Source organism: Danio rerio, chromosome 12, assembly GCF_052040795.2.
Source record: "Danio rerio strain M-AB ecotype USA chromosome 12, GRCz13ab, whole genome shotgun sequence".
Lineage (NCBI taxonomy): Eukaryota > Metazoa > Chordata > Actinopteri > Cypriniformes > Danionidae > Danio > Danio rerio.
This window is the reverse complement of record NC_141032.1, coordinates 36,812,976-36,822,969: the sequence shown is the minus strand read 5'-3', so window position 1 is coordinate 36,822,969 and position 9,994 is coordinate 36,812,976. Positions and strand designations below refer to the sequence as shown.

General features: G+C 34.6%; 1 long non-coding RNA gene across 1 annotated transcript; it reads right to left on the bottom strand.

The window, feature by feature from the left end:
- Positions 1-1,432: 1,432 nt before the first annotated feature.
- LOC147834516 (uncharacterized) lies at positions 1,433-6,578 on the bottom strand. Its single transcript, XR_015504366.1, has 3 exons — positions 4,368-6,578; positions 3,084-4,042; positions 1,433-2,889 (listed from the first exon to the last, which is right to left on the bottom strand). It is a non-coding gene; the product is annotated as an uncharacterized LOC147834516 (long non-coding RNA).
- Positions 6,579-9,994: the final 3,416 nt, after the last annotated feature.

The window sequence follows — 9,994 nt, the reverse complement described above, 5'->3', positions numbered from 1 at the left end:
TCTTGAAAAGTAATGCTTCAATTAATGCTCCACCAGACAGGACCTTACAATTCCATGCTGATGAAAAGTGAGTTTGTAGAATTAGAAGCTTCTACCTGTATTTGCCCTGTTTTTTTTCCAAGAGTTTTGATCATTTACATTTAGAGTACATTTAGTGTCTGTCATGTTAATGAAAGAGAACTGTTACACACATATTGTTTGCTAAATGGAATGCAAAAACTTTGGAATGCAAAGACATAACTTTATAATTGCAAAACAACAAAGCCATTGTATAACAGTGGTTTCTGCAGACAATCAAAAAATAAAAAGTGCCTAAGAGAGGTAATAATATTGACCTTAAAATGGCTTCATAAAAATCTAGCCGAAATAAAACAAATAAGACTTTCTCCAGAAGAAAAATTATTATAGGAAATACTGCGAAAAATTCCTTCCTCTGTTGAACATCATTGGGGAAATATTTTAAAAAGAAATTCACAGGAGGTCTAATAAATTTGACTTCAACTGTATGCAACTGCTTATAAGGAAGCTATGGAGAGGTGTTAATCTGCCCATAACGCCATGCACATTACCTGCGTGTGATGAATCAAAAGTGCTTTCCAAAGAGAGATTAATGCAGCATTCCGGGAACCTGCAATAGCCTCACGCTGGATGAGATTAAAACCAGTTTGTCTGTAAATACTGTAATTATGCTCGCTGTGCCAGTGAAAGAAGCTTGACTCACTACTAATTGCTTCTCAGAAAAATGGATTGATTCTCATGTAATTGCAATGAAATCAAAAGAAGGGTGCTTTTTTCTTTTGAATGTCAGTAATGTCATTTAATAGGAGTGTAATGAACTGAAAAAGAAAACGTGCGAAGGGAGAGGTTTGTGTGGCTCTCAGTGTATCCTGCTGATAAGTATTGACAGGCTATAGGCTGTGGTTTTTGTGATGAGGTATCATTTTACAAACATGGAAGTCGGGTTTTTGGCTCAGCTGTTTATGAATCTTGCGGCCGTATGCTCATCAGATGGAACTAAACTGCAGACTTGCACATCTCATGAGCTGACAATTTAAAATTTCAATAATCTTTTGACATGGAAAAGGTTTTTACACTACAAAAACATCCTTTCAAGGCTCCACCTATGAATTAAAAAAAATAATAATAATACTATTCAATTGTACCCTGTCAGACTGCATAAACATGATTTATATGTCAGACTGAAAGATCTCAGTTGTTGTAATGTCAGAGTGGACAACAATCAAAACATGGACATGCATGAAATCTCATTCAGAGTTTGACATCATTGCCTATGACACATTCAGTAACTTGTTTTGGATATAATGACTCACAGCAAACATAAACAATCATAAGTGTTATTTTTGCACACTACATGCCAACATTGCACACTACATTGATAATAAAGCGGGAATGTTTTTTTGTTTTTTTTTTTAGAAATTAGATTTCCCCATAATGGTTTGAAGTTGTTGCGCTAGTCATTAGATTCTAATCCTATTGCTCATTTGTTTGATGTTCATCGTCTAAAATCTCACTGCAGGAAAGTAAATAATGAATATGAATGCTGTCAGTGAGCATATCAAAGACCACAGATTTAAGCCTAGGATGCTTTTAGGATTTCCCCAATGATATAATGTAATGCTTTTATCATGTATGGCCATACGTCCAAAGCGCTTCACAATCATGAGGGGGGTCTCTCCACACCACTACCAGTGTACAGCATTCACCTGGATGATGCCACAGGAACACAGAACTAATGTACTCACCACACATCATCTACAGATGTAGTGGAAAGATAGTGATAGAGCCAATTCAGTGGATGGGAATGAATGGGAGGCCATGATGGGTAAGGGCCGATGGAAGGAATTTGGAAATCGTGGTTACACCCCTACTCTTTACGAGCAGTGCCATGGGATTTTTAATGACCGCAGAGAGTCAGAACCTCGGTTTAACGTCTCATCCGAAAGACGCTGCTCACTGACAGTGTAGTGTCCCCTTCACTATACTGGGGCATAAGGACTTGCACAGATCGCAGATTGAGCACCCCCTGCTGGCCTCACTAACACCACTTCCAACAGCAACCTAGTTTTCCCATTTGGTCTCCCATCCAGGTATTTCAGTGGATGACATGTCATAATGTTCAGTGAGTAACCGGTCTTGGGCTGCGGGGTGATATTACTGTGGTGAAATTAGACAACTAAAATGTGGTTAAAAATGCACAGTGTGACCAGTGCTTAAATGGCTACTTCACTTATACATCAAAATTATGTCATTAATTAGATTCTCAATTGTCTTTCGAATACAAATTAAAATATTTTAGATTAGATCCCCATCCTCCATAAACAGCTATCCGACTTAAAGTCCAGGACAAAATACTAACTTTATACAGACCATGTGCCAAATAAAGTTATTATTTTTGTTTTACAGTATATGAAAAAAGGATTCTCATCTAGCTTAATAATATACTGATTGAACCACTGAACAGATATAGTCTGATTTGAGTGTGTTTTTGGTGTTTTTCTGTACTTTGAACAAGCCATGATTGTTGCTGTCATATGGAAGATGAGGGAGCTCTCCAAAACCATCTAGAACATATTTGTGTTCTGAAGTCTCAGAGCTTTGGGTGAGTACTTAATAACTTAATATCATTTTTGAGTTAACCAACCTTTTGAGTTTAAGGACAGTCTAAAAACAGCTGATATTAAATCCCCCCAAATGAATGTTCACTGCCAGTTTAGCTCCACAGTTTAGCTATAATTCTGCACATGCAGTATAGCTAAATAGTGAGAGAAATGCAGAACTACACAAACCACGTGATAAAGATATTCTGAAGACAAGAAGACGCTGTGCAGTTCCAAACTGGGAAAAATATTGTTTTTTTGTGCTTTCCTTCTGAGCCACAGGTGTCAAACTCAGTTCCAAAAGGGCTGCAGCTCTGCACAGTTTAGTTCCATCCCTAATTAAACACACCTGATCAAACTAATTGAGTCCTTCAGGCTTGTTTGAAACCTACAGGTAAATGTGTTGAAGCAGGGTTGGAACTAAACTGTGCTGGGCTTCGGCCCTCCAGGAATTGAGTTTGACACCCCTGTTCTGAGCCAAACAACAGTAAATAGTGGCTCAACTCTATTTTCAATCACGTTCCAGACCATATCAGTAAGAAGCAAGGCACAATTTAACACCACACTGTAAACAATTTCCTGAAGAATCTACAGTAACTTACTGTAAATCAAATAACAGCTAAAATGCTGCATTTACAGCACAATTTATCCTGTTGTAAATGTATTTATAGAATTGTTTTGTATATCTTTACTGTAAAATATACAGTCATTTTCACAATGCAACTTTAGAAATTCAGTAACATACCGCATAACTACCCTACAGTATAATACAGCTCATATTACAGTTGAATACTCTGTAATCTACAAAAATCATCAACAGTGCAGGATTTTCAGACAGATAGAAACTAAAATACAATGCTGTACTGACTATATTGCACAAAATGTGCAAAACTGCCAGATCAAACCATCTATTCAAATGCTGTGTTTTGATGAGGGAGATTAAAACTAGACAGAAATAGACTACAAATTTGACTAGATTATGATGTAAAAACCGTCATAACAGGTGATATGTTGACTGAGTGGTTAGCATTGTCACCTCACAGCAAGAAGGTCACTGGTTTGAATCCCGGCTGGGTCAGTTAGCATTTCTGTGTGGAGTTTGCATGTTTTCCACGTGTTTGTGTGGGTTTTCACTGGATACTCCAGTTTCCCCTCAGTCCAAAGACATGTAGTATATGTGAATTGAGTAAGCTAAATTTGGCTGAGTGTGTATGAATAAGTGTGTATGGATGTTTCCCAGTACTGGATTGCAGCTGGAAGGGCATCTGCTATGTAAAACAGTTAGTTAGTTAGTTAGTTAGTTAGTTAGTTAACTATTTGTCCCCATAGAGAAATTTAATTTACAGCACACACTGACAGAGACTTTTCACATTTGGTATATATATACACATTCATACATCATTTAAAAACATGGAACCCTTACTCTAAATCAGTGGTTCTCAAACTGTGGTACGTGTACCACTAGTGGTACGCAGGCTTCCTTCTAGTGGTACGCGAAGGAATGAAATATGTCATGTATATGCTACGCACATTTAAAAATTTATCAAAAACTATGTATATAATATGCCGTTTATGACATATAGCCGATATTTCTGAGGTAATCAGCCACATTTTTTTAACTGCAGAGTTGTAGCTGCTTTACTGGGCCTACTATGGTACTGTTTTTTAATACTGCTAATTTTTGGTGGTACTTGGAGTGACAATTTTTTTTCTGAGGTGGTACTTGATAAAAAAAAGTTTGAGAAACACTGCTCTAAATAAATATCCAGTCTACTAGCCATCAACTGAGGAAGGAGGAATTTAAAAACTTAATTGCTTGGGGAATAAAAGATATTTTTTTCCCTATTTCTTATGCACCTGGGAACACAATATTAGTACTTTTTCTTTATTTATACTATCAATGCTCTTTAGTTTAATTCTCAATAACTTACCGGCTGTTATTACCACCTTCCCCAGTGACCATTTCAGGGACTTAGTAGCATTTCCATATCAACAGATTACACTAAATGTTGCAATACTTTCAATAAAAGCACTATAAAACATGATCAGCAATGTGTTATCAACATTAAAAGACAATAGTTTCTTTAAGAAGACAGTCAGTCCATACATCCCACTTCAGTTTATTGATCATCAAACCCAAATATTTATCATTTGTTACTAACTGGACTTGCTTCCCATTATTTATGTGGTATGAGTTTTGCTTTGTTCTCTCTCTAAAATTAATAACCATCTCCTTAGTTTTAGAAATGTTTAGAAGGCTTGAAAACATATGCTGGATAAGTTGGCGGTTCATTCCACCGTGGCGAAATCTTGATAACATAAGTGCACATCATCTCAAAAATGACAACTTTTTATCAACACTAATGGTTTCATGAGAAAGTTTGAACAAGGCTATTTAAAGTTTAATATGTTTAGATTTATAAATTGTTTTTCACACTTCCAGAAATAGTGATTCCTTTAAGAATTGTTCATTGTGATGTTCATTTAGGTACCAATATGGGTTCTTCTGTGGCAATACTGTGAGAAAAACTCTTTTGGAGTCTTTATTTTTAAGTGCGTCGAGTAAAACGACATGCCTGCCTTTTTTTCCTGCTGTTTTTCAGACATGGTTCAGATTCTAAGAGTGGCGTGATGATTTTATTCCAGGAATCCGGTTATATTCTGTATTAGGTAATGTTGTTATTCCTTGTTTACTACATTATGTCCTTAAATGATATCCATTATGGAGTTTATCACATCATTTGTAAAATAGCAGACATATAAACATGATATATTACAGAGCCTGAAGCCGTGTGCGCAGATATTATGAGAATTCACAGGTGATAGTCTGGCATGTATACAAGAACAGCTAAATCCGTCAAGCTCTAAAATTCCTGTGTAGTCAGTTGTTATTCTGCTGGGATTGAAGGCCTAGGCTTAGGGAATCCTGGAAAGGCTGCTAAAATGTCAGACTAATCCACTTCTGTATATGTAAGGGCAGCTACGTCTAATGGATGAAGGACCGAGAAGTATGCGAGTGAAACGAATGTTAAACAAGTCAGACAGGCTCTGCAATCAAATGAGGCGGTGGCTGCTGGGAAGTTGATTGCCGCAGGCCACATTTTAACTGGTTTGTTTATGGTTTACAAATGGTTGTTTGCTGAGTGACAACATTCAGATAACTAGTTCAAGTTGAGTAATTCACATACTGTACAGGTTTCACTGTTTCGAATGCGGAAAGACTGCGAGTTCATGGACTGTTACATATTTCCCTGTTATGTGTAAATCAGCCTAAACAACGAAAGAAAAGACAATCTGCAAAGTTGAACATAAAAATCATCTGAACTTACTTTCATTTGGTAGTTTTTTGGTTTAGAGATTTGTACACTGGGTGGGGCTCTTTGTTTTTTTGACCCATGACAGATGAGGGATTAATTTATTCATTTATGTATGTGTGTGTGTGTGTGTGTGTGTGTGTGTGTGTGTGTGTATGAACAATCATCATTATTATTTGATTACATACAAAGCATACACAGATTAAGATGATTGTTTCAGTTTTTTGTTCTGGGGTGCTAAATAATTGCTAAACAAACCTTGACAGAATGGGCCAAGTTAAAAAATAAATAAGTCTTTTTAAATATTAAAATATAGTAGTTTAGTACTATAAATTTAAATTCATTGATTCAGTAGATTTTTCTTCCAAATCTATATGAAATGAACGGATGTAAATGATAAAATTGTATTTAGAAAAAAGTTCAATGTGCCAAGTAAAAGTAATGAATAATCAAACAGATATTTTTCTGGGGACTGTTATGTTTAAATTTAAAGTAGATTTGGTAGATTTTCGTTTACATTTTGTAAATTAAAAGATACTATTTAGAATAGTAGAAGTGGTAGTTTTAATTAAAAACCTAAACTTTACTGTTCAAATAAAATCTGTGGTGAATAGTGACAATTAAATGAAATCCGACAGAACTCAGCAAAAAAAAAAAAAAAAAAGAATATCATTATTATTTATCTTAATTTTAAATTTTTCTTTTTCTTCTTCTTTTTTTTTTTGGAAAACTAGTTTGAGTGCGACAGGGTGGCTCAGTGTTTAGCACTGTCACCTCACAGCAAGAAGGTTGTTGGTTTGAGTCCCGGCTTGGTAAGTTGGCATTTCCGTGTGGAGTTTGCATGTTCTCCTTGTGTTCACATGGGTTTTCTCCAGCTGCTCCTGTTTCCCCTACAGTCCAAAGACATGTGCTATAGGTGAATTGAATAAACTAAATTGGCCATAGTGTATGTGTGTGAATGAGTATGAATGGGTATGAATGTTTCCCAGTACTGGGTTGCAGCTGGAAGGGCATCCGCTGTGTAAAACATGCTGGATAAGTTGGCGGTGCTTTCTAATGAATAAAGATACTAAGCTGAAAGAAAATTAATGACATCTACCAAATGAACTCAAGTAAATGAAAATTTGTAATTAGAAAAAAGTTTAATGTTAAAATCTAAAATAATGAATTATATATATATATATATAGTTGAATATGGAATATGTATAAGTCAGAATTTGTAGCTTCTGAAAAAAGTCTTATTTGTTTTATTTTGACAAGAATAAAAGCAGGTTTTAATTTTTTTATGAACCATTTTAAGGTCAAAATTATCAGCTCCTTTAAGCAATTTTTTTTTCGCCTGTCTACAGAACAAACCATCATTATACAATAACTTGTCTAATTACCCTAACCTGAGTAGTTAACCTAATTAAGACCTTAAATGTCACTTTAAGCTGTATAGAAGTGTCTTAAAAATATTTTGTAAATATTTGTAAATATTTTGTATTATGTAGTCATCAGGGCAAAGATAAAGTAAATCAGTTATTAGAAATGAGGTATTAAAACTATTATGTTTAGAAATGTGTTGAAGAAATCTCTCCAATAAACAAAAATTGGGGGGAAAAAAACGGGGCTAATAATTCTGACTTCATCTGTATATATATCTTCAGACTGTTGTATTTAAATTACAGTAGATTTGGTAGATTTTGTTTCAATTTTGTACATAAAAAATTGTATTTAAAAATGGGCATTATAGTTTTAAAAAAATTAAAAAACTAAACTTTACTGTTAAAATAAAATCTGTGGTGAAAAATGACAATTATGTCTGTTGACAATCAACAGAATTTGCTAAATTAAATAAATAATTTATATTTTATTGTATTACCATTATTAGGAAACACTTTAGAATAATGTTCCATTAGTTAATGTTAGTTAATGTATCCACTAACATTAACCAAGTATGAATAATCTTGTAAAGCATTTATTAATCATAGCTCAACACTAACTTATGCATTATTAACATCCAAAGTTGCACAGTGAGCTAACATGAACTAACGTTATTTGACATTAAGAACATTTACTAACATTAATAAAATGTAATAAATACCGAAATAAATGTATTACTAATAGTTTTTTCATGTTAGTAATTACTAATGGACTAAACTAATGGACCATTGTTTTAAAGTGTTACCCATTATTATTGTTATAATAAATAATAAATATTATTATAAAGGGACTAAGCTGAAAATAAAATGAATGAATTATTATTTGAATAATATTATATTAAAAACCAATTAATTTTTTCTTTTTTCTTTTTGGAAAACTACTTTGAAAACAATCATTATTGATGTCAATACAATACATCTGTTGCTATACACTTGAAAAAAAAACTGTTATTTTACGTTTTTTACTGTAGAAATTTACTGTAAAATAACAGACATCAAATTACAGAAATTAACTGAAAATTTAAATTTAAGAAAATTTCTGAGACTTAACATCCATTAATTTACCGTAAATTCCTGTAATTTAATGGCACCCCAGCTGCCGAACCCCCCCCCCCCCCCCACCATAAAATAACAGATTTTTTTTTTTTTTTTTTTTTTGCAATGTAGATATCACACATTTAAGCTTTTCTCTTTTGATGTCATGCAAAACATAAACTTATTTGCAGTATCTTGTTGATGGATAAATAGATCTATGGGTTGACAGACAGACAGACCATGGTTTCTAAAGACTTGCAACCTCTGATCTTTCTGTTTGCCGTTTTGAAAAGAACTCTTCAAAAACATTCCCCAAACGTCAAACCTGTTTGTAATGAGGGAAAGTAAATGATGACAGAACTTTTTTGGGCTAAACTCTTCCATTAACATAAATAAATAGATGTTACTCAGGCCTACTTTCCTTTAAACTGTCAAAGAAGATGCTTCAACTGGCTGCCATTGTGCTTCTTTTAGTGTAATGTAATTGAATCATGAGGAAAGCAGCATGTGGAGCTTAACGCTGCCACTTTATTATGCTTTACTGAACTGCATTCACCCCACATTCCTTTGAACGCACCGTTCTAACTCACAGTTACACAAGCAAGTCAGATAATCCATCATTCATGTCACGACAAGAGGGCAACATTCAAAACGACATGCAATATCAGATGCTCCATTACGAGAATCACAGGACGTCTGAAAGGACTTGTTGTTTTGGAGGACTAGAGTTGTTCTCATCTGAAGAGGCAGTCAGTCAGACGCAGATGCTCAGAGGAGGAATGTGGCTGAAAAGCCTCTGGTTCCTGGAATGCCCCTGGCTTTATCAGGCCATAATGGAATTACCTCAGATCGGGCCCACAAAGAGGGGTTACTGGAACTGCTGAGGGCCCTTTGTTTTGACAGCACTCTCACGATTATGATATTCATGCTCGAGGTGCTTTGACATGTGTATATGCGGGCGTGTGTTGTTGTTTTCTCATATTTTGCATTCTGTCAATAGAGCATTTCTTTGCAGTGAGCGTCTGTTGCCTGGTGTGAATTTGATAGTTTCAACAATGGACTGTGTCTAAATAAGCCACCTACATAGATTTTTAATGCATGTTTTAAAGATAGATTAGAAAATATTTTTGCTACTTGTTCAAACTAATTTAAAATGAGCTAAAACCACACAATTCTTGAGACTTTTTTTTTTTGGGACAGCTCAATTATTTTTTGTTCAATCTATTTTTATTGATACTAGACATCTACAATCAAGCTTTGTTTGTGCTTTTGATGCACCAATATGCACAAAGCACATTAGGACATCTTGGACCATGGATTTGAGTCTGTGAGCCCTGTTGAGAATAAAGAAAGGTTTGATTAATTCAAGACATAAATTAATCCAATTTAAAGTTTTTCATCGCCTTCAATTCTCTAAAACTAGATTAAGTAAAATATTTCCCCCTGTATCTCCTAAATATGACCGATGTGATGGGGCAGAAGGGACTTTGGCACATTTATTTTGGTTTTATCCTGTTAGAGTTTTGGTCCAACATTTTTTAATTGTTCTCCAGTGATTATGGAACCAGGCGCAGCTGAACGCCATTGGTTTACGGAGATACAT